Raw genomic sequence first — 27,625 nt, forward strand, 5'->3', positions numbered from 1 at the left:
TAATCAAGGTGGTCACAAGACACAGGTCAGGTTAATCAAGGTGGTCACAAGACACAGGTCAGGTTAATCAAGGTGGTCACAAGACACAGGTCAGGTTAATCAAGGTGGTCACAAGACACAGGTCAGGTTTATCAAGGTGGTCACAAGACACAGGTCAGGTTTATCAAGGTGGTCACAAGACACAGGTCAGGTTTATCAAGGTGGTCACAAGACACAGGTCAGGTTAATCAAGGTGGTCACAAGACACAGGTCAGGTTAATCAAGATGGTCACAAGACACAGGTCAGGTTTATCAAGGTGGTCACAAGACACAGGTCAGGTTTATCAAGGTGGTCACAAGACACAGGTCAGGTTTATCAAGGTGGTCACAAGACACAGGTCAGGTTAATCAAGGTGGTCACAAGACACAGGTCAGGTTAATCAAGGTGGTCACAAGACACAGGTCAGGTTTATCAAGGTGGTCACAAGACACAGGTCAGGTTAATCAAGGTGGTCACAAGACACAGGTCAGGTTAATCAAGGTGGTCACAAGACACAGGTCAGGTTAATCAAGGTGGTCACAAGACACAGGTCAGGTTTATCAAGGTGGTCACAAGACACAGGTCAGGTTAATCAAGGTGGTCACAAGACACAGGTCAGGTTAATCAAGGTGGTCACAAGACACAGGTCAGGTTAATCAAGATGGTCACAAGACACAGGTCAGGTTTATCAAGGTGGTCACAAGACACAGGTCAGGTTTATCAAGGTGGTCACAAGACACAGGTCAGGTTTATCAAGGTGGTCACAAGACACAGGTCAGGTTTATCAAGGTGGTCACAAGACACAGGTCAGGTTTATCAAGGTGGTCACAAGACACAGGTCAGGTTTATCAAGGTGGTCACACCACACAGTTATATAAACTGTCACACTGCTTACAGAGTTGCTGCAGTCTTTACTTAAGTCAAAATACAAGAATTATATTTAAAAATATTAAAAGCAAGTAACCATTAGAATCTTCAAGAAAAACGAGCGACAAGTTCTGAATTACACACGAAAAGTTCTGGACTAAACATTGAATTTACACAAGACCAGGATTTTTTCTATGTCATTTGTGGAGAGTTTGGTCTTTTTAAGGTCTAACTTGCACGCAGCGCTTGTATCACTTGTGTCTATAAAGCCAGAGCTGAGTAAACTGTCATCAGCATGCTTTATCATGCTCCAGGTCCTTGCCACATCACAGGCACTACGGGGAGACATGATTATTACATATAAGATACATAAACTGATAGGGGTTGATGGGGGAAAAAGGGAGTTTTTGAAAAGGTGAGGACGAGGAACAAGGAGCTATAGATAAATGTTTTGCAGAGAGTGGAAATGAAACAATGATGTCTGTTCAGGTTTTTTCAAGGCTGCTGATTTTCTCTGTTTCTTGAACACCTAAGATGGCAGATAAATCTTACAAATTTATACTTACATTTAGTATACACACGTCTTTATTTTCTTGTGTGCTTCTTAATACTTCTTAATCCTGTAAAATGTTCTTTCCAACCTGTCACCTACAAGCAAGCAGTCTGTTAATGCTCTGAGGTATTTGAGAATGTTAGAGGGAGAGTCTGCAACACTTGTAGTAGAATGAATCCGCGAACTAGAGGATGGCAATCTTTATTTCATGATACAACTTATACAGACCATAGCTGACATCAGTGACATACTATATATAGAAAGCCGGCCTTGTACGGGCCAGCAGGCCTGCTGCAGCGTTCCTCTATGTTCTTTCTTCTTATGATAGATTTAAGAGACAATAAATGCCGTAATAGAAATAAGAGGAAAACCCGAAATACAATTTCTTGAGTGCAAAAAGTTTTAACACCGTACAACAACAGAAGTTAAACCACAAATTGAAAAAAAAGTTAACGACATCAGGGAAAAGCAGCATTTCTGTGAATCAAGGAATACCAGAGTGACGGTTCGGAAAGAAGTATCAGAGAGGGCAAGCGTGACTAGTGGGGTACCTCAGGAATCAGTACCGGGACCGCTACTGTTCACTATATGTCATCCCAGAGGCTTGTAAACAAAGATGAAGAACAAGCCATTATTGGGACAAAGCTTCTGAAACTTCACGGGGCGAAACGTTGTGCTAACTTGTGTCTTTCTCTTCACACATGTCCGAAATGCAACATTTATACATGTATCCATCTGCAGACGAAACAGAGCAGTCGAAACGTTTACAAACGGTGAGGGACAGAGAGGCTCCAGGAAGGCACTTAACATACCTCAGAAGTGGTCGGGAAAGTGGCCAGTCGAGATCAATCCTCTCAAGTGCAAATTCATGAAAAAAATAAAACATGGAAAATAAGACACAGAATCCAGCCTTGTGGAAAGAGTAAGCACGAACGAAAGAAGGATCGAGCAGTAAGCATACCACCGAGCATATCAGCAGAGGCGCATATTAACTGATGACTTAAATGCCCAACCCGATCTCCAAAATCCCAAGTTAATTTCTAACATACTGCTTTCAGTAAATTTGCCAATTTAGGTTAGGTTAGGTTAGGCTAGGCTAGGTTAAGCATTAGATAATCATATATTAATAAAAATATAACCAATTATAACAGACTAACAATGTCCTTAAATAAAACAGTGTATTATAATGTCTTGAAAAAAAAAAGGAAATTTGAAGCGGAAACAGAAAACGGGAAGCCAGCGAAAGGCTCTCTACAATACACAGTCAGATAATCACTGTTGAAAGACTTTTGTAAAAGTGAGTCATCCCACTGAAGTCACAGTACAATACTAACTCTGACACTGAAGTCACAGTACAATACTAACTCTGACACTGAAGTCACAGTACAATACTAACTCTGACACTGAAGTCACAGTACAATACTAACTCTGACACTGAAGTCACAGTACAATACTAACTCTGACACTGAAGTCACAGTACAATACTAACTCTGACACTGAAGTCACAGTACAATACTAACTCTGACACTGAAGTCACAGTACAATACTAACTCTGACACTGAAGTCACAGTACAATACTAACTCTGACACTGAAGTCACAGTACAATACTAACTCTGACACTGAAGTCACAGTACAATACTAACTCTGACACTGAAGTCACAGTACAATACTAACTCTGACACTGAAGTCACAGTACAATACTAACTCTGACACTGAAGTCACAGTACAATACTAACTCTGACACTGAAGTCACAGTACAATACTAACTCTGACACTGAAGTCACAGTACAATACTAACTCTGACACTGAAGTCACAGTACAATACTAACTCTGACACTGAAGTCACAGTACAACACTAACTCTGACACTGAAGTCACAGTACAATACTAACTCTGACACTGAAGTCACAGTACAATACTAACTCTGACACTGAAGTCACAGTACAATACTAACTCTGACACTGAAGTCACAGTACAATACTAACTCTGACACTGAAGTCACAGTACAATACTAACTCTGACACTGAAGTCACAGTACAATACTAACTCTGACACTGAAGTCACAGTACAATACTAACTCTGACACTGAAGTCACAGTACAATACTAACTCTGACACTGAAGTCACAGTACAATACTAACTCTGACACTGAAGTCACAGTACAATACTAACTCTGACACTGAAGTCACAGTACAATACTAACTCTGACACTGAAGTCACAGTACAATACTAACTCTGACACTGAAGTCACAGTACAATACTAACTCTGACACTGAAGTCACAGTACAATACTAACTCTGACACTGAAGTCACAGTACAATACTAACTCTGACACTGAAGTCACAGTACAACACTAACTCTGACACTGAAGTAACAGTACAATACTAACTCTGACACTGAAGTCACAGTACAATACTAACTCTGACACTGAAGTCACAGTACAATACTAACTCTGACACTGAAGTCACAGTACAATACTAACTCTGACACTGAAGTCACAGTACAATACTAACTCTGACACTGAAGTCACAGTACAATACTAACTCTGACACTGAAGTCACAGTACAATACTAACTCTGACACTGAAGTCACAGTACAATACTAACTCTGACACTGAAGTCACAGTACAATACTAACTCTGACACTGAAGTCACAGTACAATACTAACTCTGACACTGAAGTCACAGTACAATACTAACTCTGACACTGAAGTCACAGTACAATACTAACTCTGACACTGAAGTCACAGTACAATACTAACTCTGACACTGAAGTCACAGTACAATACTAACTCTAACAGGATCTGCTGTGGCGCCTAATGCCAGACTGGTGAACTTAAGCACAGGCTTCTGTAGCCTCTTAATTTACATTATATGATTCTATTTAAATATGTAAAACTTATTAAAATATACAAATTTACATTTTTTGTTTTAAATACTTTTAAACCGTGATTATGTGTGTGTGTGTGTGTGTGTGTGTGTGTGTGTGTGTGTGTGTGTGTGTGTGTGTGTGTGTGTGTGTGTGTGTGTGTGTGTGTGTGTGTGTGTGTGTGTGTGTGTGTGTGTGTGTGTGTGTGTGTAAATTATCAATGTAAAAAAATGGAATTCCTTACAAAATGTTTGAAAATTCTCAAAAAAAAAAAAACGTAAAAATACTGCGAAATGTCAGGGTTTTGGGAGGCATGGAACATTAGCGTGGATATTATGAGTGATGTTGGTGGTGTTGTGGTAGTATAGACGGTAGTAGTGGTAGTAGTAGTGGTTGTAGTAGTGGTAGTAGTGGCTGTAGTAGTGGTAGCAGTAGTGGTAGTAGTGGCTGTAGTAGTGGTAGCAGTAGTGGTAGTAGTGGCTGTAGTAGTGGTAGCAGTAGTGGTAGTAGTGGCTGTAGTAGTGGTAGCAGTAGTGGTAGTAGTGGCTGTAGTAGTGGTAGCAGTAGTGGTAGTAGTGGCTGTAGTAGTGGTAGCAGTAGTGGTAGTAGTGGCTGTAGTAGTGGTAGCAGTAGTGGTAGTAGTGGTAGTAGTGGCTGTAGTAGTGGTAGCAGTAGTGGTAGTAGTGGTAGTAGTGGCTGTAGTAGTGGTAGCAGTAGTGGTAGTAGTGGCTGTAGTAGTGGTAGCAGTAGTGGTAGTAGTGGCTGTAGTAGTGGTAGTAGTGGCTGTAGTAGTGGTAGCAGTAGTGGTAGTAGTGGCTGTAGTAGTGGTAGCAGTAGTGGTAGTAGTGGCTGTAGTAGTGGTAGTAGTGGTGGTAGTAGTGGCTGTAGTAGTGGTAGTAGTGGCTGCAGTAGTGGTAGCAGTAGTGGTAGTAATGGTTGTAGTAGTGGTAGTAGTGGCTGTAGTAGTGGTAGCAGTAGTGGTAGTAGTGGTAGCAGTAGTGGTAGCAGTAGTGGTAGTAGTGGCTGTAGTAGTGGTAGTAGTGGCTGTAGTAGTGGTAGTAGTGGTGGTAGTAGTGGCTGTAGTAGTGGTAGCAGTAGTGGTAGTAGTGGTAGCAGTAGTGGTAGCAGTAGTGGTAGTAGTGGCTGTAGTAGTGGTAGCAGTAGTGGTAGTAGTGGCTGTAGTAGTGGTAGCAGTAGTGGTAGTAGTGGCTGTAGTAGTGGTAGCAGTAGTGGTAGTAGTGGTAGCAGTAGTGGTAGCAGTAGTGGTAGTAGTGGCTGTAGTAGTGGTAGCAGTAGTGGTAGTAGTGGCTGTAGTAGTGGTAGCAGTAGTGGTAGCAGTAGTGGTAGTAGTGGTAGCAGTAGTGGTAGCAGTAGTGGTAGTAGTGGTAGTAGTGGTAGCAGTAGTGGTAGTAGTGGTAGTAGTGGTAGCAGTAGTGGTAGTAGTGGTAGCAGTAGTGGTAGCAGTAGTGGTAGTAGTGGTAGTAGTGGTAGCAGTAGTGGTAGTAGTGGTAGTAGTAGTGGTAGTAGTGGTAGCAGTAGTGGTAGTAGTGGTAGCAGTAGTGGTAGTAGTGGTAGCAGTAGTGGTAGTAGTGGTAGTAGTGGTAGCAGTAGTGGTAGTAGTGGTAGCAGTAGTGGTAGCAGTAGTGGTAGTAGTGGTAGCAGTAGTGGTAGCAGTAGTGGTAGTAGTGGCTGTAGTAGTGGTAGCAGTAGTGGTAGTAGTGGCTGTAGTAGTGGCTGTAGTAGTGGTAGCAGTAGTGGTAGTAGTGGCTGTAGTAGTGGCTGTAGTAGTGGTAGCAGTAGTGGTAGTAGTGGCTGTAGTAGTGGTAGCAGTAGTGGTAGTAGTGGCTGTAGTAGTGGTAGCAGTAGTGGTAGTAGTGGCTGTAGTAGTGGTAGCAGTAGTGGTAGTAGTGGCTGTAGTAGTGGTAGCAGTAGTGGTAGTAGTGGCTGTAGTAGTGGTAGCAGTAGTGGTAGTAGTGGCTGTAGTAGTGGTAGCAGTAGTGGTAGTAGTGGCTGTAGTAGTGGTAGCAGTAGTGGTAGTAGTGGCTGTAGTAGTGGTAGCAGTAGTGGTAGTAGTGGCTGTAGTAGTGGTAGCAGTAGTGGTAATAATGGTAGTAGTAGTGGTAGCAGTAGTGGTAATAATGGTAGTAGTAGTGGTAGCAGTAGTGGTAATAATGGTAGTAGTAGTGGTAGCAGTAGTGGTAATAATGGTAGTAGTAGTGGTAGCAGTAGTGGTAATAATGGTAGTAGTAGTGGTAGCAGTAGTGGTAATAATGGTAGTAGTAGTGGTAGCAGTAGTCGTAGTAGTGGCTGTAGTAGTGGTAGCAGTAGTGGTAGTAGTGGCTGTAGTAGTGGTAGCAGTAGTGGTAGTAGTGGCTGTAGTAGTGGTAGCAGTAGTGGTAGTAGTGGCTGTAGTAGTGGTAGCAGTAGTGGTAGTAGTGGCTGTAGTAGTGGTAGCAGTAGTGGTAGTAGTGGCTGTAGTAGTGGCTGTAGTAGTGGTAGCAGTAGTGGTAGTAGTGGCTGTAGTAGTGGTAGCAGTAGTGGTAGTAGTGGCTGTAGTAGTGGTAGCAGTAGTGGTAGTAGTGGCTGTAGTAGTGGCTGTAGTAGTGGTAGCAGTAGTGGTAGTAGTGGCTGTAGTAGTGGTAGTAGTGGCTGTAGTAGTGGTAGCAGTAGTGGTAGTAGTGGCTGTAGTAGTGGTAGCAGTAGTGGTAGTAGTGGCTGTAGTAGTGGTAGCAGTAGTGGTAGTAGTGGCTGTAGTAGTGGTAGTAGTGGCTGTAGTAGTGGTAGTAGTGGTTGTAGTAGTGGTAGTAGTGGTGTAGTAGTGGTAGTAGTGGCTGTAGTAGTGGTAGCAGTAGTGGTAGTAGTGGCTGTAGTAGTGGTAGCAGTAGTGGTAGTAGTGGCTGTAGTAGTGGTAGCAGTAGTGGTAGTAGTGGCTGTAGTAGTGGTAGCAGTAGTGGTAGTAGTGGCTGTAGTAGTGGTAGCAGTAGTGGTAGTAGTGGCTGTAGTAGTGGTAGCAGTAGTGGTAGTAGTGGCTGTAGTAGTGGTAGCAGTAGTGGTAGTAGTGGCTGTAGTAGTGGTAGCAGTAGTGGTAGTAGTGGCTGTAGTAGTGGTAGTAGTGGCTGTAGTAGTGGTAGTAGTGGCTGTAGTAGTGGTAGTAGTGGCTGTAGTAGTGGTAGTAGTGGCTGTAGTAGTGGTAGCAGTAGTGGTAGTAGTGGCTGTAGTAGTGGTAGCAGTAGTGGTAGTAGTGGCTGTAGTAGTGGTAGCAGTAGTGGTAGTAGTGGCTGTAGTAGTGGTAGCAGTAGTGGTAGTAGTGGCTGTAGTAGTGGTAGCAGTAGTGGTAGTAGTGGCTGTAGTAGTGGTAGCAGTAGTGGTAGTAGTGGCTGTAGTAGTGGTAGCAGTAGTGGTAGTAGTGGCTGTAGTAGTGGTAGTAGTGGCTGTAGTAGTGGTAGCAGTAGTGGTAGTAGTGGCTGTAGTAGTGGTAGCAGTAGTGGTAGTAGTGGCTGTAGTAGTGGTAGTAGTGGTAGTAGTGGCTGTAGTAGTGGTAGCAGTAGTGGTAGTAGTGGCTGTAGTAGTGGTAGCAGTAGTGGTAGCAGTAGTGGTAGTAGTGGTGGTAGCAGTAGTGGTAGCAGTAGTGGTAGCAGTAGTGGTAGTAGTGGTGGTAGCAGTAGTGGTAGCAGTAGTGGTAGTAGTGGTGGTGGGATGAAGGGACCGTACTGACGCTCTCGTTGATACAATTACAGTCGTAAATACACATCACCTCCAGGACAACCAGACATTTCCCTTTTTTTTTTCCCCTGCGGTCTGGGTACCCTCCCCCCCCCCCATTTTCCCCGAGTCAGTTCATGATTCAGCGGCCTGTTGGTGGTGGCAGGCGGCTGCAGCAGCAGCGGGTCTGCCTCACCACACCAACGTTACTTGACTTTCAAGAGTGAAGATGCTTGTGTGAGGCGAGTGCTGATGCTTGCCTGGCCAAGGTTCTCCCAGGCATGGCCAGTACCACGCAGTCACTGCGATAGTACAGTGATCTGGCAGTGCTACACTGCGATAGTACGGCGAGCTTGCAGTGCTAGTGCGACAGTACAGAGATCTTGCAGTACAATAGTACAGAGATCTTACAGTGCAATAGTACAGAGATCTTACAGTGCAATAGTACAGAGATCTTACAGTGCAATAGTACAGAGATCTTACAGTGCAATAGTACAGAGATCTTACAGTGCAATAGTACAGAGATCTTACAGTGCAATAGTACAGAGGTCTTGCAGTGCTAGTGCGATAGTACAGAGATCTTGCAATGCTACAGTGCAATAGTACGGTGATCTTGCAGTGTTATGTACAGTCTGTGCTACAGTGAGAAAATACAACGGTCTTCGCTGTCATGCATGTTCAGTGTACTGCAGTGCAAAAGTTGTGATTTTGCAACGTTCGATACACAGCAGGCATAATTACGTTGCAGTGACATGTGGAGTAAATTATACGGGTACAGTGATATTCCAGTGGCGAGCAGGGAGGACGCACTATACAGGTACAATGATCTTACGGTGATCTGTATCGCACAGTACTATCATTTACCAGCGAAATGATACAGTACACAAAAACAGTGACTTCCGCGGTGATCCCATCTTCAACAGCAGTGAATCACAGCGAAGCACAGTAAAGATACGGTGACTATAGTGACAAATAACCGTGATGCGACAGGCGTGGTGGTACATTACACCGCTTGGGCAATCAAGAATTAACAAAAGGGGTATACCTAATTCGTACCGTGTGCACTGTGACGCAGGTACGCGACACGCTGTGATAAGCGCGGTACACGAGAGTGATAACCGTGTTAAGAGGAACGCCGTGTAACTGTCTAGCCAGGAAGGAAAAGCAAAAACACGGGATAATAGAGCCTGGCCCATGGTAAATACTACAGCGTGGGACTCTGTACCGTTGAGGGGAGGACCGGGCCAAGACCTTTCCGCCTTGCTAACTTAACCTCTAACTCCCTCTATCCTGCTTCTAACTTGCTCTATCCTGCATCTAACTTGCTTTATCTTGCTTCTAACTTGCTCTATCCTACTTCTAACTTCCTCTATCCTGGGTCTAACTTGCTCTATCGTGCTTCTAACTTGCTCTATCCTGCTTCTAAGTCCCTCTATCCTACTTCTAGCTGCTCTATACTACTTTTAACTCCCTCTATCCTACTTCTAACTCCATTCTACTTATAACTCTCTCTATCATACTTCTACCTCGCTTCATATTACTGATGTCTTACTACAGCAGTGTATATATATATATATATATATATATATATATATATATATATATATATATATATATATATATATATATATATATATATATATATATATATATATATGTATGTATATGTCGTGCCGAATATGTAAAACTGGTCAATTAGCAAGAACTCGTTTAAAATTAAGTCTTTTATAAAATTTTCTCTTATACGTTTAAAGATATATTTTTTTTCACTAATGTTGATGATAAAATTTATAATTTTGCACCAAAAGGAACTTAGAAAACTTACCTAACCTTATTATAATAAGCGCAATTTATTTTAGCCTAACCCAACTAAATATATTTTAGATTTGTTTACAATAATTTAATACTAAACAAACATAATGAAATATATTTTTTTCGTTAGGTTCAGAATGATTTTGGCGAAATTATTGCATACACAAATCTTCACTTGTCCTATATGGCAAGATGAGCGTTGCTATTTAAGTCAAGATCGCAAGTTCTGCCTATTCGGCACGACATATATATATGTACGTATATATACACACACACACACATATATATATATATATATATATATATGATGTTGCAAGATGTTGCAAGTGTATGGTGTATATATATATATATATATACACACACATGAGCAACAATGTTGGGAGAGCTTCCCTGATGATGGTCATGTTGGTCGTTTGACAAATCTGTGTTAACCTTGTCTCTGCCGTGTGTCTGCAACACACACACAACCAAACACCGTGCCCACCACTGCAATATAAATTTTAAGAGTTACAAAGTAAGCAGCAGCTTCTTCATAACATACGTTCAAATACTGACGTTAAACAATGGTATTCCCAACACAAGGGTTGCCTACTAACAACAGTGGTTTATTTAAAAGATTAATTGTCGCTTGGAGATAGTTGTGTTCAATTAATTATTCGTAACTGTCTGAGTTTGAGGGGTGCGAGCGGCAGCTCTTGGTCCAGCCTCGTAAATTACAAACAACGTGGAAGAGCCACGTCATATTTATTTATGAGTTTCTCTTTCTCTCCCCTGTGTGTGTGTGTGTGTGTGTGTGTGTGTGTGTGTGTGTGTGTGTGTGTGTGTGTGTGTGTGTGTGTTTAGATTCAGGAAATCATTCGTGTATAGATTTTTTTAAAGCAAATTTGATGACATCACAGATACCACTCAGCATTCATACGTCGCCTTTCCAACACTGCCACTACCAACACTGCCACTACCAACACTGCCACTACCAACACTGCCACTACCAACACACCTTCATCAACACTGCCACTACCAGCACACACTCACCAACACTGCCACTACCAACACACCTTCATCAACACTACCACTACCAGCACACACTCACCAACACTGCCACTACCAACACACCTTCATCAACACTACCACTACCAGCACACACTCACCAACACTGTCACCATCAACAGTACCACTACCAGCACACATTCACCAACACTGCCACCATCAACACTGCCACTACCAACACTGCCACTACCAACACTGCCACTACCAACACACCTTCATCAACACTGCCACTACCAACACTGCCACTACCAACACTGCCACTACCAACACACCTTCATCAACACTACCACTACCAGCACACATTCACCAACACTGTCACCATCAACACTGCCACTACCAACACACCTTCATCAACACTACCACTACCAGCACACACTCACCAACACTGCCATTACCAACACACCTTTATCAACACTGCCATTACCAACACACCTTCATCAACTGCCACTACCAGCACACACTCACCAACACCGCCACCACCAACACACCCACACCAACACTGCCACCACCAACACTACCACTACCAGCACACTCTCACCAACACTGCCACCACCAACACACACTCACCAACACTGCCACCACAAACAAACAATCACTAACGCTGCGACCACCAACACATCCTCTCCAACACTACCCCCTCCAATACTTACCGATATACACTCACCAATCCTTACGAACACACCCTCGACAAAACTCACCAATCTTTACCAACACATCTCCAGCAACAGTCCACAATTAGAAGTTGAAGACTGAGATGAGTCAAAGGGATGTTAGGAAGTATTTCTTTAGTCATAGAGTTGTCAGGAAGTGGAATAGTCTAGCAAGTGATGTAATGGAGGCAGGAACCATAAACAGTTTTAAGACGAGGTATGATAAAGCTCATGGAGCAGGGAGAGAGAGGAGCTAGTAGCGACCAGTGAAGAGGCGGGGCCAGGAGCTGAGTCTCGACCCCTGCAACCACAACTAGGTGGGTACGCCAACCATCTAGTGTTACACCCCGAACACCTTCACCAATACCACAACACAACTCGCCTACTGACCCAACACCACAACGCTGCCACAACTCCACAAAACTGCTCCAACACTAAACACTGCCCCAACACCAAATACTGCTCCAGCACCACAACACTGCTCAACACCTTCACCAACAAATCTCCAATTCAACTGCATGTTTCCCTAAGTCAGCTACAAACAAGCCCCGGAAACACGAGAAGCCACAAGCTACCATTCATACCAGCCATCATCATCCACCTCAAACATTGTAATGAAAAACAACGAATTCCAGACAGGAAGTCACAGTTCCACTGCACAACAAAATTTTTCACCGATTTGTAATCAGTAGTGGGGAGGACGGGAGGAAAAGTTGTGTGATAAAAGAAAAGAAAGCGGAAAATAAGGACAATGAAGGAATAGTTCAATGATGATATTATTATTATTATTATTATTCACAAAACTAAACCTGTATAAATGGGAATAATGAACGGCAATGAGCAGAAGCAAGAGATGTACGAAGAAAAAAAGAGGTGGCAGTAGAAAAGACATGTAGAAGAATAGAGAACGAGAACAGGGGCAAGAATGGAAGAATAGACGTAGCTGTAGGAACAAGGATAACATGATGAACAAAGATAAAAGGAACAACAGCATTAACAGATTGAGAAAGGTAGCAGGAAGTAAAGACGCAGGAGGAGGAAGAAGAGGTAGCAGGCAGCAAAGAGGCAGGGGTAAGGGGTAAGAAGAGAGGTAAGAGGAGGTGGAGACAGGTACTGAAGAGGACATTCCTCTCACATAACGTCAGGTCAACCTGTGTCTCTTGTTGACTCTGTCTCTCTCAGTGCTGAAGTCTCGTTTTCTCGATATAACCTGTGACTTGTACTGTACTGACCGTCTGTGACCTTGTGACTGATACACCAGTAGTGTCGGTCCTACCTGCTATCTCTGCCAATTTATTTAGACAAGTACTGTGAGTTTTATGTTCTCTTCGTAGTCGTGTCTCGGTCTCCTGTTGTTCGGTGGGGGGTTGTAAATTATCTTGGTTCCTCCGGTTATTATCTCTCCTGCTATTAGTCCTTTCAAATCGCCAGCGTTCAGGTTTCACGGTTCGTCGAAAACTCAACTCCTTGAAATTAATGCCCCATCTCCTCACAATGATGTACCTCTCTGGGAATAATGCACTGGTTATCATTCCAGAGAGTTTTGTCTCTGTAATAGCTATGGTGTCTGGATGGTTTTCTGCAACTCGGCCCTTTAGTTCCCCAATTTTGTTTGCATAACACACGCTCATACTTCAGTCATTATCTATATACTGGTGATGGTACTGGGTGGTGGAGGGACAGGAAGCAGAATTATTAGGGATAGTAGATGTCCATAAGTGGGGAAGTTGAAGTGGGAGAGGAAAAAGTAAGGGACGATGCAGTGAGAGAAGGGAGAGGCTGGTTAGACGGTAATGAGGAAGTTAATGATTGTTACTGCTGGGTGCAAGTTGTTTATCCTCTGTTACTGCTGGGTGCTAATTGTTTATCCTCTGTTACTGCTGGATGCTAGTTGTTTATCCTGTTACTGCTAGGTGCTAGTTGTTTATCCTCTGTTACTGCTGGGTGCTAATTGTTTATCCTCTGTTACTGCTGGATGCTAGTTGCTTATCCTCTGTTACTGCTGGGTGCTAGTTGTTTATCCTCTGTTACTGCTGGGTGCTAGTTGTTTATCCTGTTACTGCTGGGTGCTAACTGTTTATCCTGTTACTGCTGGGTGCTAGTTGTTTATCCTGTTACTGCTGGGTGCTAATTGTTTGTCCTCTGTTACTGCTGGGTGCTAGTTGTTTATCCTCTGTTACTGCTGGGTGCTAGTTGTTTATCCTGTTATTGCTGGGTGCTAATTGTTTATCCTCTGTTACTGCTGGGTGCTAGTTGTTTATCCTCTGTTACTGCTGGGTGCTAGTTGTTTATCCTGTTACTGCTGGGTGCTAATTGTTTATCCTCTGTTACTGCTGGGTGCTAGTTGTTTATCCTGTTACTGCTGGGTGCTAATTGTTTGTCCTCTGTTACTGCTGGGTGCTAGTTGTTTATCCTCTGTTACTGCTGGGTGCTAGTTGTTTATCCTCTGTTACTGCTGGGTGCTAGTTTATCCTCTGTTACTGCTGGATACTAGTTGTTTTTCCTGTTACTGCTGGCTGCTAGTTGTTTATCCTCTGTTACTGCTGGGTGCTAGTTGTTTATCCTCTGTTACTGTCGGATGCTAGTTGTTTATCCTGTGGGAGTCCTGAAACATACTCACCCATTCTGTCTGTCGTGTGTGTACCCAACTATATGTGGTTGCAGGGGTCGAGTCACAGCTCCTGACACTGTCTCTTTGCTGGTCACTTGCAGAACCAGTCTCTCTCCTGGCTTCAAAAGCCTTATCGTACCTCTTCTTAAAGCTATATTTGGATCCTGCCTCTGCCACTTCACTCTCCAGATTGTTCCACTTCCTGACGACTCTTAAGGCTGACGAAATACTTCTTAACATCCCCATGACTCATCTGTGTGTGTAAACTCGCCTATTTGTAATCACCTATTTGTGGTTGCAGGGGTCGAGAGACAGCTCCTGGTCCCACCTCTTCACTGATCGCTACTAGGTCCTCCCTCTCCCTGCTCCATGAACTTTATCATACCGCCTCTTAAAGCTATGTATGGTTCCTGCCTCCACTACATCACTTGCCAGACTATTCCACTTCCTGACAATTCTATGACTGAAGAAATGCTTCCTAACATCTCTTTGATTCATCTGAGTCTTCAATTTCCAATTGTGACCCCTTGTTTCTATGTCTCGTCTCTGGAACATCCTGTCTCTGTCCACCTTATCTATTCGCAGTATTTTGTATGTCGTCATCATGTCTACCCTAACCCTCCTGTTCTTCCAGTGTCGTCGGGCCGATTTCCCTCAACCTCTCTTCGTAGGACATTCCCCTTAGCTCTGGAACTAGCCGAGTTGCAAATCTTTGCACTGTCTCTAATTTCTTGACGTGCCTGACCAGCTGTGGGTTCCAAACTGGTGCTGAATACTCCAGTATGGGCCTGACGTACACAGTATACAGTGTCTTGAACGATTCCTTACTGAGGTATCGGAACGCTATTCTCAGGTTTGCCAGGCGCCTATATGCTGCAGCAGTTATCTGGTTGATGTGTACTTCCGGAGACATGCTCGGTATTATGCTCACCCCAAGATCTTTCTCCTTGAGTGAGGTTTGCAGTTTTTGGCCACCTAGCCTATACTCTGTCTGCGGTCTTCTTTACCCTTCCCCGATCTTTATGATTTTGCATTTGGCGGGGTTAAATTCGAGGAGCCAGTTGCTTGACCAGGCTTGTAGCCTGTCAAGGTCTCTTTGTAGTCCTGCCTGATCCTCATCTGATTTAATTCTCCTCATTATCTGCGAACAGGGACACTTCTGAGTCTATCCCTTCCATCATGTGTGTGTGTGTGTGTGTGTGTGTGTGTGTGTGTGTGTGTGTGTGTGTGTGTGTGTGTGTGTGTGTGTGTGTGTGTATGTGTGTGTGGGCGTGTGTGTGTGTGTGTACTCACCTATTTGTGGTTGCAGGGGTCGATTCACAGCTCCTGGCCCCGCCTCTTCGCTGATTGCTACTAGGTCCTCTCTCTCCTTGCCCCATGAGCTCTATCATACCTCGCCTTAAAACTATGTATGGTTCCCGCCTCCACTACGTCACTTTCTAGGCTATTCCACGCCCTGACTACTCTATGACTGAAGAAATACTTCTTAACATCCCTTTGATTCAGCTGAGTCTTCAACTTCCAATTGTGACCTCTTGTGTCTGTGTCCCTTCTCTGGAACATCCCGTCTTTGTCCACCTTGTCTATTCCGCGCAGTATTTTATATGTCGTTATCATGTCTCCCCTGACCCTCCTGTCCTCCAGTGTCGTCAGGCCGATTTCCCTCAACCTTTCTTCGTAGGACAATCTCCGTAGCTCTGGGACTAGTCTTGTTGCAAACCTTTGCACTTTCTCTAATTTCTTGACGTGCTTGACTAGGTGTGGATTCCAAACTGATGCTGCATACTCCAGTATGGGCCTGACGTAAATGGTATACAGAGTCTTAAACGAATCCTTACTGAGGTATCGGAACGCTATCCGTAGGTTTGCCAGGCGCCCGTATGCTGCAGCAGTTATCTGATTGATGTGCGCCTCAAGAGATATGCTCGGTGTTATACTCACCCCCAGATCTTTTTCCTTGAGTGAGGTTTGCAGTCTTTGGCCATCTAAACTATATTGTGTCTGCGGTCCTCTTTGCCCTATCCCAATCTTCATGACTTTGCATTTGGCAGGGTTAAATTCAAGGAGCCAGTTGCTGGACCAGGCTTGTAGCCTGTCCAGGTCTCTTTGTAGTCCTGCCTGATCCTCATCCGATTTGATTCTTCTCATTAACTTCGCATCATCTGCAAACACGGACACTTCTGAGTCTATCCCTTCCGTTATGTCGTTCACATATACCAAGAATAGCACAGGTCCTAGGACTGACCCCTGTGGAACCCCGCTTGTCACAGGCGCCAACTCTGACACCTCGTCGCGTACCATGACTCGTTGTTGCCTCCCTGTCAGATATTCTCTGATCCATTGCAGTGCCTTTCCTGTTATGTGTGCCTGATCCTCTAGCTTTTGCAGTAACCTCTTGTGAGGAACTGTGTCGAAGGCCTTCTTGCAGTCCAAAAATATGCAGTCGATCCACCCCTCTCTCTCTTGTCATACTTCTGTCACCTTGTCATAAAACTAGTAGGTTTGTGACACAGGATTTTCCTTCCCTGAAACCGTGCTGGTTGTCAATTATACACTTGTTTCTTTCCAGGTGCCCCACCACTCTCCTCATGATGATCTTCTCCATGACCTTGCATACTATACACGTTAGTGATACAGGTCTGTAGTTTAGTGCCTCATGTCTGTCTCCCTTTTTAAAAATTGGGACTACATTTGCCATTTTCCATACCTCAGGGAGTTGCCCAGTTTCAAATGAGTGTTGAAGATCTTTGTTAATGGCTCACACAATACCTCTGCTCCCTCTTTAAGGACCCATGGAGAGATGTTGTCTGGTCCCACCGCCTTTGAGGTGTCAAGTTCGCATAGTAGCTTCTTCACCTCCTCCTTGGTTATATGTACCTCATCCAGCACTTGCTGGTGTGCCCCCCTGTTCTGATTTCCTGGAGTCCTACTGGTTTCCACTGTAAATACCTCTTTATATCTTGTGTTGAGCTCCTGACATACCTCTTGGTCGTTTCTTGTGAATTCCCCATCACCCTTCCTCAGTCTGATTACCTGGTCCTTGACTGTTGTTTTCCTCCTGATGTGGCTGTACAACAGCTTCGGGTCAGTCTTTACTTTTGATGCTATGTCATTTTCATATTGTCTCTGAGCGTCCCTTCTTATCTGTGCATATTCGTTTCTGGCTCTTCGGCTGATTTCTTTATTTTCCTGAGTTCTCTGTCTTCTGTACCTTTTCCATTCTCTAGTACACCTAGTTTTTGCCTTCCTACACCTTTTGGTGAACCAAGGACTCGTGTGTGTGTGTGTGTGTGTGTGTACTCACCTATTTGTGGTTGCAGGGGTCGAGTCCTAGCTCCTGGCCCCGCCTCTTCACCGGTTGCTACTAGACCCTCTCTCTCCCCGCTCCATGAGCTTTATCAAACCTCGTCTTAAAACTGTGTATGGTTCCTGCCTCCACTACGTCATTTTCTAGGCTATTCCACTGCCTTACAACTCTATGACTGAAGAAATACTTCCTACTATCTCTCTGACTCATTTGTGTCTTCAACTTCCAATTGTGGCCTCTTGTTTCTGTGTCCCCTCCCTGGAACATCCTGTCCTTGTCCACCTTGTCTATTCCACGCAGTATTTTATATGTCGTTATCATGTCTCCCCTGACCCTCCTGTCCTCCAGTGTCGTCAGGCCGATTTCCCTTAATCTTTCTTCATAGGACATTCCCCTTAGCTCTGGAACTAACCTTGTTGCAAACCTTTGTACTTTCTCTAGTTTCTTGACGTGCTTTATCAAGTGCGGGTTCCAAACAGGTGCTGCATACTCCAGTATGGGCCTGACATACAGGGTGTACAGTGTCTTGAATGATTCCTTACTAAGGTGTCGGAATGCTGTTCTCAGGTTTGCCAGGCGCCCATATGCTGCAGCAGTTATCTGATTGATGTGTGCTTCCGGAGACATGCTCGGTGTTATACTCACCCCAAGATCTTTCTCCTTGAGTGAGGTTTGCAGTCTTTGGCCACCTAGCCTATACTCTGTCTGTGGTCTTCTGTGCCCTTCCCCTATCTTCATGACTTTGCATTTGGCAGGATTAAATTCGAGAAGCCATTTGCTGGACCAGGTGTCCAGTCTGTCCAGGTCTCTTTGAAGTCCTGCCTGGTCCTCATCAGATTTAATTCTCCTCATTAACTTCACATCATCTGCAAACAGGGACACTTCTGAGTCTAACCCTTCCGTCATGTCGTTCACATATACCAAAAATAGCACTGGTCCTAGGACCGACCCCTGTGGGTCCCCGCTCGTCACAGGTGCCCACTGTGATACATCATTACGTACCATGACTCGTTGTTGCCTCCCTGTCAGGTATTCTCTGATCCATTGCAGTGCCCTTCCTGTTATATGCGCCTGATGCTCTAGCTTCTGCACTAATCTCTTGTGAGGAACTGTGTCAAAGGCCTTCTTGCAGTCCAAGAAGATGCAATCAACCCACCCCTCTCTCTCTTGTCTTACTTCTGTTATTTTATCATAAAACTCCAGAAGGTTTGTGACACAGGATTTGCCTTCCGTGAATCCGTGCTGGTTGGCATTTATACTCCTGTGTGTGTGTGTGTGTGTGTGTGTGTGTGTGTGTGTGTGTGTGTGTGTGTGTGTGTGTGTGTGTGTGTGCGTGCCTGTGCGTGCCTGTGCGTGCCTGTGCGTGCCTGTGCGTGCCTGTGCGTGTGTGTGCGTGTGTGCGCGTGTGTGTGTGCGTGTGTGTGTGCGTGTGTGTGTTAGTTACCATTTTGTCCTAGGCACATGTCGATTAGACACTAGGCCTGTTGTATATGAGTACGTGTGTGTGTATGTGTGTGTGTGTGTGTGTGTGTGTGTGTGTGTGTGTGTGTGTGTGTGTGTGTGTGTGTGTGTGTGTGTGTTATTTTCGGAACCAGTAAGACAATTGTGAGTGTTCTAAATTCAGCTGAGCAATCAGGATCCGTCTGTGTGGTTTACAATCACCATTACCCAGTACTAGTAATAAAGATCAGCCAAGCGTGCTTGTACAAGGACGAGCAAGGCTGAGAGCCAGTGTATGACTGTGTTGTGACTGTTGTGGTGGTGGCTGGGTGGTGCTGTGTTACTAGTGCTGGTGGATGGTGGGTGGGGTTGTGGTAGGAGTGCTGGTGATTGCTGAGAGCAGTTGTGGTTGGTTGATCGTAGTGGTCGTGGATGGTGGGTGGAGGTGTTGTGGGTGGAGTTGAAGACGGTGATGGTGGGGGTGTGGAGCTGTTGTAGCGGTGGTGTGTGTGTGTGTTGTTGTTGTTGTAGGTGGTGGTGGCTGGGGTTGTTATAGGAAGTAGTAGTAGTTTGCTTATCACTATTACTATCACTCACCTAGAACACAATTCCCTCAAGGAGCACCACAAACAATCAGCAAATATTTTATCAAATCCAGACCCACGCAACAGAAGCTGTGATTAAACCCCTGCGACCACATATAGGCGAGTACAGCACCTGACGTGAGGCAGGAGACAGGGACTGAATTCATCTAGAAGGCAGGGACAAGATTCGCCTAGCAGGCAGCGACAAGATTCCCCTTGTAGGCAGGGACAAGATTCCCCTAGCAGGCAGGGACTTAGATTCACCTAGTAGGCAGGGACAAGATTCACCTAGCAGGCAGGGACTAAGATTCACCTAGCAGGCAGGGACAAGATCCACCAAGCAGGCAGGGACAAGATTCCGCTAGCAGGCAGGGACAAGATTCCCCTAGCAGGCAGGGACAAGATTCACCTAGCAGGCAGGGACTAAGATTCACCTAGCAGGCAGGGACAAGATCCACCTAGCAGGCAGGGACAAGATTCCGCTAGCAGGCAGGGACAAGATTCCCCTAGCAGGCAGGGACAAGATTCCCCTAGCAGACAGGGACAAGATTCGCCTAGCAGGCTGGGACAAGATTTACTTAACAGACAGGAACTAGCACATAGGAACCAGCTTCACCTAGCAAGAAACTTCAAATGGTGAGTGCTAGGTGGTACAGGTGCACCACCTGTGGGAGCTAACACAACCTGCGTCCCCTAACAAAGACAAAGAAAAAGTGTTCTTGTGATAGTTACAAAGACATGATTGTTATCTCTGTGTCATTCACTAAACGAGGGTCATTAAGGCAGCAATTTTCCTACACAATAACAGTAAGAATAATGTAATCCTGAAGATCGGGATTAAAATAATCTCTCTCTCTCTCTCTCTCTCTCTCTCTCTCTCTAATATATATAAATAAAAAAAAAAACTTTATGAAACTGGGATGCTTGAATGTGCGTGGATGTAGAGCGGATGACAAGAAACAGATGATTGCTGATGTTATGAATGAAAAGAAGTTGGATGTCCTGGCCCTAAGTGAAACAAAGCTGAAGGGGGTAGGGGAGTTTCGGTGGGGAGAAATAAATGGGATTAAATCTGGAGTATCTGAGAGAGAGCAAAGGAAGGGGTAGCAGTAATGTTGAAGGATCAGTTATGGAAGGAGAAAAGAGAATATGAATGTGTAAATTCAAGAATTATGTGGATTAAAGTAAAGGTTGGATGCGAAAAGTGGGTGATAATAAGCGTGTATGCACCTGGAGAAGGGAGGAATGTAGAGGAGAGAGAGAGATTTTGGGAGATGCTAAATGAATGTATAGGAGCCTTTGAACCAAGTGAGAGAGTAATTGTGGTAGGGGATCTGAATGCTAAAGTAGGAGAAACTTTTAGAGAGGGTGTGGTAGGTAAGTTTGGGGTGCCAGGTGTAAATGATAATGGGAGCCCTTTGATTGAACTTTGTATAGAAAGGGGTTTAGTTATAGGTAATACATATTTTAAGAAAAAGAGGATAAATAAGTATACAAGATATGATGTAGGGCGAAATGACAGTAGTTTGTTGGATTATGTATTGGTAGATAAAAGACTTTTGAGTAGACTTCAGGATGTACATGTTTATAGAGGGGCCACAGATATATCAGATCACTTTCTAGTTGTAGCTACACTGAGAGTAAAAGGTAGATGGGATACAAGGAGAACAGAAGCATCAGGGAAGAGAGAGGTGAAGGTTTATAAACTAAAAGAGGAGGCAGTTAGGGTAAGATATAAACAGCTATTGGAGGATAGATGGGCTAATGAGAGCATAGGAATTGGGGTCGAAGAGGTATGGGGTAGGTTTAAAAATGTAGTGCTAGAGTGTTCAGCAGAAGTTTGTGGTTACAGGAAAGTGGGTGCGGGAGGGAAGAGGAGTGATTGGTGGAATGATAATGTAAAGAGAGTAGTAAGGGAGAAAAAGTTAGCATATGAGAAGTTTTTACAAAGTAAAGTGATGCAAGGAGGGAAGAGTATATGGAGAAAAAGAGAGAGGTTAAGAGAGTGGTGAAGCAATGTAAAAAGAGAGCAAATGAGAGAGTGGGCGAGATGTTATCAACAAATTTTGTTGAAAATAAGAAAAAGTTTTGGAGTGAGATTAACAAGTTAAGGAAGCCTAGAGAACAAATGGATTTGTCAGTTAAAAATAGGAGAGGAGAGTTATTAAATGGAGAGTTAGAGGTATTGGGAAGATGGAGGGAATATTTTGAGGAATTGTTAAATGTTGATGAAAGGGAAGCTGTGATTTCGTGTATAGGGCAAGGAGTAATAACATCATGTAGAAGTGAGGAAGAGCCAGTTGTGAGTGTGGGGGAAGTTTGTGAGGCAGTAGGTAAAATGAAAGGGGGTAAGGCAGCCGGGATTGATGGGATAAAGATAGAAATGTTAAAAGCAGGTGGGGATATAGTTTTGGAGTGGTTGGTGCAATTATTTAATAAATGTATGGAAGAGGGTAAGGTACCTAGGGATTGGCAGAGAGCATGCATAGTTCCTTTGTATAACGGCAAAGGGGACAAAAGAGAGTGCAAAAATTATAGGGGGATAAGTCTGTTGAGTATACCTGGTAAAGTGTATGGTAGAGTTATTATTGAAAGAATTAAGAGTAAGACGGAGAATAGGATAGCAGATGAACAAGGAGGCTTTAGGAAAGGTAGGGGGTGTGTGGACCAGGTGTTTACAGTGAAACATATAAGTGAACAGTATTTAGATAAGGCTAAAGAGGTGTTTGTGGCATTTATGGATTTGGAAAAGGCGTATGACAGGATGGATAGGGGGGGGGGGCAATGTGGCAGATGTTGGAGGTTTATGGTGTAGGAGGTAGGTTACTGAAAGCAGTGAAGAGTTTTTACGAGGATAGCGAGGCTCAAGTTAGAGTATGTAGGAAAGAAGGAAATTATTTCCCAGTAAAAGTAGGCCTTAGACAAGGATGTGTGATGTCACCGTGGTTGTTTAATATATTTATAGATGGGGTTGTAAGAGAAGTAAATGCGAGGGTCTTGGCAAGAGGCGTGGAGTTAAAAGATAAAGAATCACACATAAAGTGGGAATTGTCACAGTTGCTCTTTGCTGATGACACTGTGCTCTTGGGAGATTCTGAAGAGAAGTTGCAGAGATTGGTGGATGAATTTGGTAGGGTATGCAAAAGAAGAAAATTAAAAGTGAATACAGGAAAGAGTAAGGATAATAAAAAGATTAGGTGATGAAAGATTGGATATCAGATTGGATGGAGAGAGTATGGAGGAGGTTAATGTATTGAGATATTTGGGAGTGGACGTGTCAGCGGATGGGTCTATGAAAGATGAGGTGAATCATAGAATTGATGAGGGGAAAAGGGTGAGTGGTGCACTTAGGAGTCTGTGGAGACAAAGAACTTTGTCCTTGGAGGCAAAGAGGGAAATGTATGAGAGTATAGTTTTACCAACGCTCTTACATGGGTGTGAAGCATGGGTGATGAATGTTGCAGCAAGGAGAAGGCTGGAGGCAGTGGAGATGTCATGTCTGAGGGCAATGTGTGGTGTGGATATAATGCAGAGAATTCGTAGTTTGGAAGTTAGGAGGAGGTGCGGGACTACCAAAACTGTTGTCCAGAGGGCTGAGGAAGGGTTGTTGAGGTGGTTTGGACATGTAGAGAGAATGGAGCGAAACAGAGTGACTTCAAGAGTGTATCAGTCTGTAGTGGAAGGAAGGCGGGGTAGGGGTCGGCCTAGGAAAGGTTGGAGGGAGGGGGTAAAGGAGGTTTTGTGTGCGAGGGGCTTGGACTTCCAGCAGGCATGCGTGAGCGTGTTTGATAGGAGTGAATGGAGACAAATGGTTTTTAATACTTGACGTGCTGTTGGAGTGTGAGCAAAGTAACATTTATGAAGGGGTTCAGGGAAACCGGCAGGCCGGACTTGAGTCCTGGAGATGGGAAGTACAGTGCCTGCACTCTGAAGGAGGGGTGTTTATGTTGCAGTTTAAAAACTGTAGTGTAAAGCACCCTTCTGGCAAGACAGTGATGGAGTGAATGATGGTGAAAGTTTTTCTTTTTCGGGCCACCCTGCCTTGGTGGGATTCGGCCAGTGTGATAATAATAAATATATATATATATATATATATATATATATATATATATATATATATATATATATATATATATATATATATATATATATATATATATATATACACATACATACATATATGTATATGAACAGAGGAGTGATGGAGGCTTGATCCACCGTCACCAGTAAAAGAGAGTCACACGGCGTATAGAACCTTTCTCAGTTCATAACACGGTCTATGGAACTTTTTTCAGTATATAACACGGTGTACAGAACCTTTCTCAGTTCATTTTCCACTGTGTCGTGGGCGTGAAGGGGTCAACCTATGGGCGGCGTGAGATTTTAAACGTGGGCTTGGAAGAGCTGTCTCAGCCGCACGTCCTAAGAAAGGACGCGCAACAGCCAATCAAGTTCCGCGCATTAACTGCTGAGTCCGCGCACAATATCAGTCATAGTAAATTAGCGCAACGAACGCTCTATTCATAAGTATATTGTTACTGCGAACAGTTACATGCAAAACAAGAAATAAAAAGATATCCGCCTTAAAAAAATAGCCAGGTAGAGCGCCGCTGTTATAGTGCGCATCCCACACAAAACTATGAATATTTTTACGTTAATATACTTTTATGTACTTTTGTTTAAGTATAACACTGAAATAATTCTTTTATTGAGGGTTCTAAATAACTGATTAAAATCACTGGCAACAATAACACAACAAATTATAATTAGCTCGAGTACCTCAATCAGTTATTGTAACTCGCGTACCCCTAAAATCCCTTCGCGTTACCTAAGTGAGTTCTCGCACCCCTAAGGGGGGGGGGGGTTTGCGTACCCCCGTTTGTGAAAAACCTCGTCTAGGGTTCCCATAAATGTTACATCTACGTAACGTATTGTGTTAGTTGTTACTTGTAGCCCACATCTGCACACTCTTACCTGCTACTTGTAGCCCACATCTGCACACTCTTACCTGCTACTTATAACCCACATCTGCACACTCTTACCTGCTACTTGTAGCCCACATCTGCACACTCTTACCTGCTACTTGTAGCCCACATCTGCACACTCTTACCTGCTACTTGTAGCCCACATCTGCACACTCTTACCTGCTACTTGTAGCCCACATCTGCACACTGTTAGTTGCTACTTGTAGCCCACACGCGCACCTCGCTTCTATACTTGTATACATAACATTCCTAACATTGGCCTTCATCCCGTGGGCAGTGGTGGACTCAACCAGTGGGTGGTTGAGACCTCAATCCATGGGCGGGGAAAGACTCAACTAGTGGGTGGTTGAGCGAATACTGGGGCACCTTGTACTTGTTGGTGCATGGTGAGGCCATACAAGGACCGTGTAGCGGTCCGTGATGACCTCAGGTGGGAGTATGAGTTCATTTGAGAGAACATCTTGGCACTGGTGAGATGCTCTAAACTCTTCTGACCCAAATCTTGGCATTGTTGTGGTGTTCAGCCTCTTCTGATCCACATCTTGGCACTGTTGTGGTGTCCCAGCATTTCCTGATCCACATCTTGGCACTATTGTGGTGTTCCAGCCTCTCCTGATCCATATCTTGGCACTGTTGTGGTGTCCCAGCCTCTACTGAGCCATATCTTGGCACTGTTGTGGTGTCCCAGCCTCTACTGAGCCATATCTTGGCACTGTTGTGGTGTCCCAGCCTCTACTGAGCCATATCTCGGCACTGTTGTGGCGTCCCAGCCTCTCCTGATCCACATCTTGACACTGTTGTGGCGTCCCAGCCTCTCCTGATCCACATCTTGACAATGTTGTGGCGTCCCAGCCACTCCTGATCCATATCTTGACACTGTTGTGGCGTCCCAGCCTCCTCTGATCCACATCTTGACACTGTTGTGGCGTCCCAGCCTCCTCTGATCCACATCTTGACACTGTTGTGGCGTCCCAGCCTCCTCTGATCCACATCTTGACACTGTTGTGGCGTCCCAGCCTCCTCTGATCCACATCTTGACACTGTTGTGGCGTCCCAGCCTCCTTTGATCCACATCTTGGCACTGGCGAGGTACCCCAGCCTCTCCTAATCAACATCTTGGGACTAGCGAGGTGCTCCAGCCTCTCCAGAATCAGCCATATCGAGCCTCAATTTAAAGACTACGTTTCGGTCCTGGACCATAATCAAGAAGAAACTTGATAATGGTCCAGGACGGAGCGAAAACTCTTCTGAACTTTCCTGTAAAAATTCTGAAATTTTATAATTTTTTTCAGCCACAGAACTTGTCCAAACATTACATAGAATACGTTCTGTTATCCAGCCATTATACGTTTGTTATCCAGCCATTATAAGTTCTGTTATCCAGCCATTATACGTTCTGTTATCCAGCCATTATACGTTCTGTTATCCAGCCATTATACATTGTTATCCAGCCATTATACGTTCTGTTATCCAGCCATTATACATTGTTATCCAGCCATTATACATTGTTATCCAGCCATTATACGTTGTTATCCAGCCATTATTACCCCACTATTAAATAGGTACTGAATGATGAATTCATTATTATTATTATTATTGTTAAAAGCAAGAAATACACACGAACATCCTAGTTTAAGAAGGTGAAGATGGTAGTGTCAATAATCGTACATCGTACAAGGCAAGAGCGGCCGTGGGCGTCCAAAACTTACTTTATGATTATAACTGAGAGTTCCGTGTGGGTGGAACACACACGTGTTGTTTTGGTTATATCTGGGTTAGTAAGTATGTGTTTGTGGGAGATGTGGATGCGGGTGTGTGTGAGATAAGCAGGTCAATATACAGCTTAGGTCAGGCTAGAACTTAGCGGATTCACTCCCACGTTTTGCTCCTGTACGCCCCAAGTGGACCTTCTCTGCCTCCTAAAGATGTGCCTCTCCTGTAGGTTCTTCCTCTGAGTTCTCAAAAAACACACGAGAAATTTTGCATATATATATATATATATATATATATATATATATATATATATATATATATATATATATATATATATATATATATATATATTATATATATATTTATATATGTATATTATATATGTATATTATATTTATATATATATATATATATATATATATATATATATATATATATATATTATATATATATATATATATATATATTATATATATACATTATATATATATATTATATATATTATATATATATAGTAGAAGTGATGCAAGGAGGGAAGAGTATATGGAGAAAAAGAGAGAGGTTAAGAGAGTGGTGAAGCAATGTAAAAAGAGAGCAAATGAGAGAGTGGGTGAGATGTTATCAACAAATTTTGTTGAAAATAAGAAAAAGTTTTGGAGTGAGATTAACAAGTTAAGAAAGCCTAGAGAACAAATGGATTTGTCAGTTAAAAATAGGAGAGGAGAGTTATTAAATGGAGAGTTAGAGGTATTGGGAAGATGGAAGGAATATTTTGAGGAATTGTTAAATGTTGATGAAGATAGGGAAGCTGTGATTTCGTGTATAGGGCAAGGAGGAATAACATCTTGTAGGAGTGAGGAAGAGCCAGTTGTGAGTGTGAGGGAAGTTCGTGAGGCAGTAGGTAAAATGAAAGGGGGTAAGGCAGCCGGGATTGATGGGATAAAGATAGAAATGTTAAAAGCAGGTGGGGATATAGTTTTGGAGTGGTTGGTGCAATTGTTTAATAAATGTATGGAAGAGGGTAAGGTACCTAGGGATTGGCAGAGAGCATGCATAGTTCCTTTGTATAAAGGCAAAGGGGAAAAAAGAGAGTGCAAAAATTATAGGGGGATAAGTCTGTTGAGTGTACCTGGTAAAGTGTATGGTAGAGTTATAATTGAAAGAATTAAGAGTAAGACGGAGAATAGGATAGCAGATGAACAAGGAGGCTTTAGGAAAGGTAGGGGGTGTGTGGACCAGGTGTTTACAGTGAAACATATAAGTGAACAGTATTTAGATAAGGCTAAAGAGGTCTTTGTGGCATTTATGGATTTGGAAAAGGCGTATGACAGGGTGGATAGGGGGGCAATGTGGCAGATGTTGCAAGTGTATGGTGTAGGAGGTAGGTTACTGAAAGCAGTGAAGAGTTTTTACGAGGATAGTGAGGCTCAAGTTAGAGTATGTAGGAAAGAGGGAAATTTTTTCCCAG

At 43.7% G+C, this 27,625-nt stretch overlaps 1 protein-coding gene across 3 annotated transcripts in view; it reads left to right on the forward strand.

Moving 5' to 3' along the window:
* Positions 1–27,625, forward strand: part of LOC128703556 (uncharacterized) — a 275,977-nt gene that overhangs the window by 38,016 nt on the left and 210,336 nt on the right. Inside the window, exon 1 of one of the 3 annotated variants that reach the window (XM_070101235.1) lies at positions 8,315–9,205. The exons of the other annotated variants lie outside the window; for them this stretch is intronic. The gene's annotated coding sequence lies outside the window, so the exon portion shown is untranslated. Of the gene's footprint in view, positions 1–8,314; positions 9,206–27,625 lie in introns of those variants that run through there. 3 annotated transcript variants of the gene reach the window in all.

This window comes from Cherax quadricarinatus, chromosome 76 (assembly GCF_038502225.1).
Source record: "Cherax quadricarinatus isolate ZL_2023a chromosome 76, ASM3850222v1, whole genome shotgun sequence".
Classification (NCBI taxonomy): domain Eukaryota; kingdom Metazoa; phylum Arthropoda; class Malacostraca; order Decapoda; family Parastacidae; genus Cherax; species Cherax quadricarinatus.